Source organism: Anopheles arabiensis, chromosome 3, assembly GCF_016920715.1.
Source record: "Anopheles arabiensis isolate DONGOLA chromosome 3, AaraD3, whole genome shotgun sequence".
NCBI lineage: Eukaryota > Metazoa > Arthropoda > Insecta > Diptera > Culicidae > Anopheles > Anopheles arabiensis.
This window is the reverse complement of record NC_053518.1, coordinates 69,579,629-69,590,840: the sequence shown is the minus strand read 5'-3', so window position 1 is coordinate 69,590,840 and position 11,212 is coordinate 69,579,629. Positions and strand designations below refer to the sequence as shown.

Genomic DNA, 11,212 nt, shown 5'->3' with positions numbered 1-11,212 from the left:
GACGATAAATCTTGGCCCCGGGGAGTTTTGACTGTCGCGCGTTAGACGCGCGAGCACTAGCGGCAATCGCAGCCAGTGGTTTACGAGGGGTGTGAAATGGAAGGGACACATTTTATGGCGCTTTTGGTTGACGGCGGAGATGGTGATGGCGGTGGTGGTGGCCTAATATTCGCTCAAAATGTGTATTATTACAATTATGAGCTCAGTGCAGGGGGATCGCAAGGAGGAGATTGCTACAATTTGAAACATGAAAGGAGTGCAATGAGGAAAGCAAAACCAATAAAATGTTGGACTTCTTAGGATAGAATGTCATATGAAAGCAATAATTGAGTGATCAAACTCAGTTTTGACAACACATTTTGGATCACGATTGTGCTATGCAGGCTAGCTTTATATGAAATGAACGATCGATTGGCCATGGAACTTTGTGACATGAGACAGAACCAGCCTAGAAGAGTAAGATTGTGTCAAAATCATTACTCTTCTTTCTTTTACACACCAGCCTTGTTAATGTTTAATTGTAATTTTACTGAAAGGCTTGTACTCGATTGCATGGAGCCGCATGATACTTTGTGGAGCTGCATGGTACTTTATGGAGCCGCATGGTACTTTGTGGAGCCACATGGTCCCCATAGGATGGAGACGACTGGTGTTTTATGAACGATCTGCACATGGAGACGCATGGTACTTTGTGATTGATCAGATGGAGCCACATGACACTACAAGTTCCAAAACAGAACTTAATTTTGAATGGCAAGTCACTTAAAAACCAAAAAACCACATTCATTCAAAGTTAACACTAATCCACTTAATAATATTCCATCCGAAATCCCACCAATAGTAGAGAGAGATAATATGTTATGTTAAATGATCTCCTTTCCCGAGGAAATTGAATTCGCTTCTGAGGAAAGGTGTTGCAAAAATCGGGACGACCGACGTGTCCGGCCTGGTTGCGGGGCTTGTCGACGAGCGGTAGCCAGTCGCTGGCCATTCCGGCATCCGATGGTCCGGCACGTGTGAGATTTGCGGGTCAATGCAAAGCCACGGCCAACACCATCCTCAGCCGAAAGACCAAACACGACCATACCGTTGGACCCCGAACGCAGGGCCAGCTTCCGTCGGCACGTTCCTTGTGTACGATTTACTCAAATGCTAACTTTCTACATCGATTGTGTGAGCTGGCGTCGGGGCGTGATCGTGCTCTTCTCTACTGTCGGACGTGCTGTGCTAGCGATCGTTAAGCGAACCAATCTTCATACGATCGGATTCAGCTTCAAGATGCATTTTGCGCTCGGCGAGCAGCAGTGGGATATGGCCGGACCACACCTTGTATATACCTCCCTTCCCAAACCTTGGTGGAGACGCTGGGTGATGGAGGCGCCCAGCCACCGTGAAACTAAGAGCAGTTTTTTGTGTGTCCTTCCTTCCTTTCATTTTCTCCCACACAGATCGTTGCAATCGTTGGCAGGGGTAAAAGAAAGGAGTGAAAAGTTATAATTTATAGCCCACCATCAAATATCTGTTCCCTTTTCCCCGCATCGGTTGCCCACGGTCAGTTAGAAAGCGGGTGGGTGCGAACGGTGAGCAGCGTAACGAATGCACGGGTGCTGAGAGAATGGATTTCATGGCGTGTGCAAAGTGATGATCGGTCAGTGCGGGATTTTCACCATTCCACATCGCGCACTGCGTGTATGGATTGTGCTGGTGTTGGTGGCACGCTGGAAGATCGTCCGATCGGCGCCGGTAGGTCGGCCTCGGTCCAGTTTGTTTGGTACGTTCTGGTGGGTCGGTTTATTGTTTCTTCACTCGGGCGAGTAAACAAACCCGCCGCGTGTGTTCATTTCGGAAAAGGTAAACGGAAGGTTTGCACTGAGACTTTGCTACGAGTTGTGTGGTTGCTTTGAGTTGAAAGACGGCAAATGAAAATGATCATGTTTAATTAAGTTTTGGCTTTTGATATTTGTGATTTAAAATTGCTTTAATGTTTTTAAACAAATCTTCTTCTTCTTCTTTGGCTCAACAACCGATGTTAGTCAAGGCCTGCCTGTACCCTTGTGGGCTTGGCTTCCAGTGACTAATTGATTCCCCCCATGGCAGGATAGTCAGTCCTACGTATGGCGGCGCGGTCTATTTGTATATTGAACCCATGACGGGCATGTTGTTAAATCGTACGAGTTGACGACTGTACTACGAGACCGGCTTAAATAAATATATAACTAATTATACTAATATTACAACTAATATTACATAAACAAAACATATATTATTTGATTTTTTATGTATTCTTTTATGTAATTCTATAAATTTTAATGCCTGAAAATACATCCCAACGTATTTCGCTTTATTAAAACTTCCAAAATTGGCAATAAACTTTTATATTTTACTATTATGTTACTTTAAAGAAATTATTAACACCTTTACTTAATTTCCATCAATTGGGAACCAACAGTTTCAGAAATAATGTAAAATTTTGTGGATAAAGCGATTGAGTTACAGAACAAGAATTATAAAGCCAAAATTCGTGCCTGAATGTCAAAAACAGATGAATCAGAGCCATCATTTTTAGCATCGACTGTATCGCTATCAATCGTATAGATAAATCTATTCCGTTGCGTCAACATAAAATATTGTAAATCTTTTCAAGATTATTTTTTTTTAATTTAATATTTTAGTTGACAGATTTTTTTAAATTTTATGTTCCTCAGATCAGAAAGTCCCAACATTCCTCGCTCACCATTCAAGCGAACGCAGCAGAATGCGTGCGAATACTGGCGCGAATTTGTTACATTCCGGAAAGTGCCGCACTCGCACCCGACACTCGATCCAAGAAACCGTACCGACGCCTTCCTTCGCCAAGTCTTTCCCGCTCGGATGCACACGGTGGGAAACTCACTTCACCCATAATTAACCCGGCTCAAGAACGCATCGCCCCACAGTTGTCAAACGCAGTAGAGGAGGCCGATCTTCTTGGGCGATCGCTACGTTGTGTGCGATCATTCTGCATTGCGGTTTGGCAACTTCTTCGCTCGCTGCATGCTGGGCACGTGACGAAATGGCTTTTGTAGGTGTGACCGCCGATGCTAGCGCCGAGGAAGGATGAGAAAGCAAATAGGAACGAAAACGGTTTGCACTACGGTGCAGTCACTTGCCAGGAAGTGGAATCAGTTCATCAGCGCGCTAAATAGACCTATTTTTAGTGTGATCCTGCACCGCAGACTGCGCCACAATGCACGTTGGTGGTGCATTTTTTTTTGCTTGCAAAAAATGTTTGAGAACGGGAATGTAAGACGGCTGTGGTGCACGATCGGTGTTGGTCAAGCACGTCCGGCAAGGTGGCAGATTGTCATCTTAATAAAGTGGAACGGCTCTTGGGACGAAATTTTAGTCATGGATCGGTAGCTTGATAGTTGGGCAAGAGGATTACATCGCACCGAAGCAGTTGATTGTAGCGCAAGCATTTGAGTTTGAGGTTACAGCTAATGTTGTGATATTGAAATGAAACAGTCATGAAATCAAGAACGTTAGATAGTGGTTATTTCTCATCTAATTGTGTTTATTTAAATGTTGTGTTCAATTGAAAAATGCAGTTATCTATGGTCAAACCTTTTCCATATCACAAACTGTAATATATGATGAATCAACCGGACTGGGCCAATCATCAAAGCTACGATCACATCTTCCATAACGTCCAAAATCAAGTTCGCTTTTTATGGCAATCATCCTCCGAGAGCCAATAAAACATCAATTTCATCATCCCAAAGGTGGCTGAAGAGAAGAAGGAAATAAAATATAATCGTTAAAATTGAAGAGCAAAATGAAAATGGCTTTTCAGCACATCATAAAACGATATTAACGATGAGAAGGAAACACATACTAAGCATTAAAACGTGAAGCAATTCCTACATCCAAACGATCATATATTAAAACTGCTCATCAAAATGTTAGTGCCCTCTGTCATGTTGGACGCCCTTTTCGTTTCCAATTTTTCAAAACTTTAAAACGATGCATCATTTGTTCACGTCGTAGACCAGTCGAACCAGAAACCCTCCTTTCTTGGCTTCAATCCAGATCGGAAACGGCCACAACAAACGCATCGGACCAATTCCATTGATCATTCTGCCCACTCGGTCACGTCCATCATATTCCAATCTATCTTCGTACGAAACAACAATTTCCGTCCAGCCCTTGTCAGGAAAGTGTCGCCAAACGGTGCGAAACGGTACGGTACCGGTAAGTCACGACCTCCACGACCGTCCATGTCATGCCGAGCACTTGACAGACTAATTGAATGTGTCTGTTTGTTGCCGGTATACCGGGCCAAAAGACACTTTCTTGTACGGGCCGTGAAAGAAACAGATCATGCAGCAAAGGAACACATTTTATATCCCGAACGCGAACGCGATCATCGCTCATACTGTATGTGTGTGTTGTTTTGATTTCTACGGGTGAGCGTCGTCAGCATGGTAGGAGTTGAAAGTGTTTGTGTTTTCGTCCACACCCACTCTCCGAACTCCGACGAACATGTTTCAGATTTAATGAAAACTGATACACATCCCAAACCAAACGTCGACTGCTGTACAGTCATGGAAAAACACGCACACACCGGCTTATGATGAACACGCATTCGAGCGCGCATTTCGGAAGAGGCAAACATAAAAATACCAACACTCAGAGCATTCGGAAAACACTCCCATCCCATTCCCCCACGGCATGTCTTTGATGTGGGCGTACACGAACAACAGCAACACACTGCTGAAAGTGATCGCGTTCGCCCCGTTTCCATCCAAAAGCCGGTTGTTGTTGATTAATGAATGGTATTTTTCCCCCTCTGAAAGCGTTTTTGTGGGCAAAACTTGGGCCACCTAAAAAGTGGCCATTAATTTCTAACCTCTCCCGGTTTTGGTCGATGCAATCCCGCCTGGACCCAGGCGGGTAATAGTTTATCGCTTCCTGGATGACAAATTTCCGACGCACGGAGTCGACGGATTATGGGCTTGTGGTATCGTAGAGGCGACTTTTAAAAAATGGATGAATGAAATCGAAAGCACAGGGTCATAAATTGTTTGCCTTCGGGCACATAATCGTACATAATATTTTGGCATTAAATGAGTTTAACACATCATTTCGGAGACGCTGCGTGGAAGTGTTGGGCAGTTTATGCTCACAACAAGAGCATAAAGTTATTAAATAATCGATTGATAGTTTTGAGGCTTATTATAACTGAAATAAATCGATTTATTTCAAGTTTATTACATAAACTTGGCTGGACTCACTTTGAAGTAATTTTGGGCAAAAATACGTTTAAATATATTTTAAAAACGAATACAGTTTTTCTTAAATTGATATAAAAATCGGCTATGTAAAAGAGAAATCAGTAAAATTTAAACATAAACAACAAAAAGATGACTTTATACGTAAAAGACCAATTTCTACATCTACTCATTTCATTTAACATATTCAAAACACAAATTATGCACAAATTGTGGCACACACCGTAACATCATATCCATCTTCACCAATGGTCTGAGTTTTCACTCCACCAACCATTGAAACCGTCCTTCTACACCTTTGCGAAAATCGTAAGCTGTCACTTCCTTTCGACACATTCGCTTAAGAAGCTCAAATCACTCCCGACTTTACATTTCAGCCCACTACTGGTGCTGATGTACTGGCAAGCTCCGTGGCCGTGTCGGCGTCGCCATCATCGCCATCATCATCATCATCATCGTCGTCGTCGGTGTTCCACAACACCTTCTAATAGCGCAACCGAAACCCTCTGCTTCGAAAAGGTACTCTCAGCGTACACAGGCAATGGCTTTCCACTTTGTGACAGGTCGTGTAAAACGGCTGACTTTCCCCCTTATTTTCCTTGCCGTTAGGAGATCTTGTATCATATTACCGGTGCCGGTGGTCGGTATGGATGGATCGAACCCGGGGCCAAATTCACCGCATCTGTGCTGTGTGATTGTAGGTGACGTCCAGCTCATCCCATCGATCCGCTTGTTTTGCCGCAGGCACGCACGCACGCATGACAGGTGCCGCGCAGCGTCACGCAGCGGTTTGACCACGGGTGCGTCTATTTTTGTACCCATTCCGGTTCTCCGGTTTTGGTGCGATCCGCCAACCGTCTCGCGGTTGTCTGGCTTGGAGTGCATTGGTTTGGTGGTGGGGTTTTTTTATATTTTATTTTGACATACAGCCGTCTAGGTCCTTCTACCGAGAAACCGTTCCGTTTCCCTGAGGACGTCAAAAATTGTTTTTTTTTTCGATTTAAAAGAAAGCTATTTTGTGTTAGGGGAAAAAACAAGCGCTGAGAGGGTGTCGCACGAGCTACGGACTTATACCTGGACCGGTCGTGCATGACTAGTGATGCTCAAAAATTGGAACCAACCAGCAGATTGTCACCGTTGAGTGTGTGTAAGATTATGATTTGGATGATTTGGTGGATTGCTTGAGAAGATTAAAAATTCAGATTCAATTTTTTGTATCGAATCACTTTAATGACGTTCAAATGGCAACGTTTCAAAGGCAGATCATAAGGAATATGTTGTGTCTAGACGAGTACACGTTCATCTTAAACAACGTAATTGACGCTTTTAAAAAAAATCCTTTATTTTGTGCATATACGTCTCAGTAACTATATTTTTAATGACATGCCTGACGTATACATCTGAACAATGGGAATATATTTATAGTAATATTCAAATTCTAGAAATACTTTCAAATATAGTTTCATGATTCTTATTCGAACATCCATCGTCACACGACGTCTCCAGGCAAACCGGCTCTCAAGGTAACATTTGTAGAGTTCTATGTCAGGGCTCAGCAACACTTTCGAAATAACCTTTATTGAAATTCACAGAAACATTGCTTAAATCAAATCATTCATCAAACTCACATTGGTTTCTATGCATTTTAGTTTAAGTTATTACTTATTCGTTGTACTTAAATAATATAAAAAAATTGGCTATATCTTTTCTGCTCAAGAAAATGGCAAATTTTATTACCGAAAATTTCCCTTCTGATCAAATTTTGTTCCACTTGGTTGTTGTCTTAGATAGGTGGGTATTTTAGCCAATACCTAAACCATATATACATTCCACTTGGTTCAGGTATGTGGAAAAAAAATTAAAATAATTGCAAGTGGTGTTAAACTTTTGGTTTAAGCAATCACAAATTAAGTTTATCGTCTACTAATAAAACTATTACAGAAATGTTGATTGAAAAATTTGATTCCATTTAAATTGAATCATCATGTTGTGTATAATTTATAAGTTGTTTAGTTTGTATTCTTCATTTTTTTGATAATTATTAATTGTTTACAATTTGTTAAATTGCAGACAACGATTCCAACCGTATTTAATAGTATTTTCCATATTTCCAAAAAGTCAGAAAGAACGAATACTTATTGAAATTAACTTTCCCTTACTCTCATTTTATTTTTCATTTTACAGTCCCGATAACACAACAAACCAATTTGTTTCAAAGATCACAATGTCAGCTGAAAAATCAATTACACACTGCGCGTGACATTTACGACCCACCCGTGCAGTCACTGTCCACGGGCGGTTGATCTAATTTATTCCGCCCAAATTTGGACGCCACCAAATCGTTCAAAAGTCACGCAGCGAGAGGCTGCCCGCTGTTGCTGTTGCTTTTACTACGGTGTTTCATCTTTCTCCTACACACCGTTTTCGGTGCGTTATTATAATTCCACACAGTTGGAATGCTTCTTGAGCTGTATTGTTTGGAGACACAGCGTCCACTTTGGCCGTCGTGACCCCGTCGACTCAAATCAGACCCAATCGCGGAACAAACCATTAAGCTCAAGATGACGAAACGGCGATAAAACGGTCAAACACAAATACTCGTTACCACGCTTGGTCACGATCTTTACCGGATCGCCGGTCGGTGCGGGACCGGAAAGCATGCCGTATTACCAAAAACCGCAGCCACCCGCCATTAGAGTGGGTGGACCACTTTCGGTAGTTTGGTGGACACAGCAACCCACGGTTTGATTTCTCCGTCCCTGTTTGCTGTTCCCGCTGTTTTGGTGGCGGGAGTTTGCCAGCTGTTAAGCGTGCTTGACCATCGCTAGCTGGTAACGATCGCTAGCGCAGCACGTTCGGGATCTTTCAAGATGATCTGCTCCGGCACGGTAACATACTATGATTATGGTTTTGTGATTCACCTTTCCGCGCAGATGCGGTGGAACACCGTCCGTTACATTCACAACTGAACGCAAACCTCCGTAGATGGCAAGAACGAGCGGACCTCCGACTTCTCGCGATCTTCTCCGTCCCGCATTGCATTCTCCAGTCGATCGATGCAGTCGCGTGCTCCCGCAATGGAAGTGAAATTATTTCATTTTCCATTTTGGGCGGCTAACGGCTGATCGATTGCTTGGAGTGGCGTGCGGTTCTGGCGGGACGGATGGAGTGCAACCACGAGAGGATTGGTTCACCGGTCACCGTTTAAGCCACCGCGCAGAGGTTTGTGTCCCCTTTTTTGTAAAGCCCCTACGCAACAGTGAATTCAATTTCCTCGCGTGGGGTAATCAACCACATTAGAAACAATTAGCTCGCAGACAGAAAAGAAAGCAACGCATTGTGAGAAGTGTCTCTAATGAAGCAAAACGGCTTGCTTCGGAGGAACGAAAGACACGAACGAACGACCACAAAAGAGTTAATCGATAAAACATGCTAATTAACGAGCCACTTCAGCCGTCACGTGGGCAGCGCAATGGTGAGATCTTTGTTGCGCATCATTGTGTCACTCATCACCTCCCGCGTGTCTCGGAACCTGCTTCACTGTCAGCCAGAAGCCACCGCGACACTAATTGGGCCTCTGGTCGGGTTTGTTTGGCTGAGAATGCATTCTCAGCCATGTGCTGGAAACTGGTTGACAACGGGGAACAGCTTGATACGCTTGATTTGGGAACTTGTTCTTCGGAAAGCATCGATTGACGTGCCCCAAAATGGAACCGATAGCCGTACCGCTACCGTAATAGGTACATGAGGCAGATGAAGCTACATAGCGGGAATTGGAATGATATTTGAGTAAGTTTTATTTATTCTCATGTGTCTGTTGAGTGTGATAACAATAATGCTCATTGGAAGGATTGTAAATTGTACAGATTTATGTCCTAAGTTAAGGTGTGTGAAAGACTGGTTTTACTACTCAAACAGGAAATGCATGTGATGGATGGACGGACAAGCGTATGTAGATGAAGATGATCGTACAACGAGGTTGTAAAATATTGTTAAACAGAAAATAAATATTTGATGTGATTAAGCAGAAGTAAAAAGATAAATTTTCCATTATGGACTGTAGGACAATTTACTAAGATTGCATTCAGTTTTTTATAATTTTAAATTCTTATTCCATTCCAGCCGTACTCTAGATTTTTGAACAAATCTAATATAAACTTCATTATGACTTATGCTTACGCTAAGTATGATTCCGTTGCAATAGAAATTGTATGCATAAAACCAAAATTCATAGCGGAGCACTACAAATGTCGTCATAGCGTAAGCTGTGATGCGTTGAAAAGCGTCTTTAGTTTGAAGCTTTTCAAGCGCCTGAAAGTATGCAATATCGAAGCTTTCGTAGTTGTACCGCACAGTGAGCTCATGATAGATGAAATTGAAAAGTATATTAATATTTTAGTGGTTCTTTTTACAATTTTTATTGATACTAGAAATTGCGTTTTTTTCTCCACTGGGATGGTTTTAATCATTTTTTTAAATCATCTCAATCATTACCCCAACTTAAATGCCTTTTGATTCGATTGAAACAATTAATTATTACCTTCAGGACTCCTCACCTAAGAGCTAACATTTTTGGCAACAGCTCATAATACTTGCATGACAAATTCCTCATATTATTAATTCGAACCTTAGTCACAGTCTGTTAAAGATTTTTCATCACGCAAGCGCACTCCTCAATGTTGCCGCATTGTTTCCACCTTCAAAGAAGATTATTTTTGGACCGTTTATTATCTCGTCCGTCTCGCAGCAACCCTGCCTCAAGCTGTCCCGCTGCCTACGACAAATGTTGACGAACATATTGAGCTGCTGCTAGCAACAGCCAACTACATCACTCTTCCCTCAATCAGGTGCACGACTGAGGGCTGCGCTTTCAGCACTAAGTACCGCCTGAAGAGTCCACCTGACTGTTTACATATGTTTTGCCAGTGTAGTCAGGAACAATTTCCCTACATCATAATTCGCTCACATTTATGAACGATTCCGTGCCGGCGTGCTTGTCCGTGTGCCAAAAACTTCATATTTTTGTCGTTTTCTTCCTTCATTTACACCTGACGGGAGGGCGCACGGTTTTGCGCGGATGACATAAATCTTCATCTCATTTTAATCGCTTAACCCCCTTCGTTTTGCATTTTTGCCCAGTCAATGAAGCGACCGCCCTACCAGTTTTGAGCATGACTAAACCAGGGAGAAATATTAAAATGTGAAAATAATCAATTAACTGAGAGGAACCAAGCCGTTGAGGGCGTGCCAAATGTGTGGTCAGGTAAGATAGTTTATGCCGTTTGGCGCCTTTGTACATTTGAACGAAGGGGGATTTGCGATGCGACAGTGTAAATTTGACGATCCATGACGAACGAGATCGTGGTAATAAGATCTGCGCTCAAGTGTACCTGAGACGGTGCCCAGGTTATTTTTGAGCACTGGAAAATGGGTAAATAAATGCGTTTCTTGAAGTATTTCTCTGCGATGAAGTACAGAGGTGTTTTTCCACAATTTTTTTCCAAAGCAATATATCTCATCGAGAAATAAATGAGAAACAAAGTGCTAAATAAACGAATGTTGTGTTTCGCTCTTCACGCTACAAGCTTGCCAATGTTTTTGGCAAGCGCCTGTTGCCATTTCTCATTTTGCAATCGATAGTCAGAATATTAATAGTCCCAGCATTCCTTAGAAATTAACAGTTTTTTGCACAATTTCATGCTTCTTTTAAAATCACAACATTCTGTTTTGACTCTCCATCTCACCTTCTCAGCTGATAATTGCTTAACCAATCGAAAACCTTTGCCTCAGTTCTACATGAATGATTTACTCATTAGCAACCACCACCAAACCGTCCATCAAACGCGCTTGAGAAAACAACACAAATTATTGTAAAATGAGCTGCGCACGAAAATAAACCTTCCGATGCTCTAGTTTCTTGCGCAAACCTCCCTTCCCGAGCA

The 11,212-nt window shown here is 42.4% G+C and overlaps 1 long non-coding RNA gene across 1 annotated transcript; it reads left to right on the top strand.

The window, feature by feature from the left end:
* Positions 1-1,510: 1,510 nt before the first annotated feature.
* On the top strand, positions 1,511-3,516 carry LOC120904513. The gene is made up of 2 exons (XR_005739780.1): positions 1,511-1,851; positions 2,706-3,516. It is a non-coding gene; the product is annotated as an uncharacterized LOC120904513 (long non-coding RNA).
* The last annotated feature ends 7,696 nt before the right edge of the window (positions 3,517-11,212 follow it).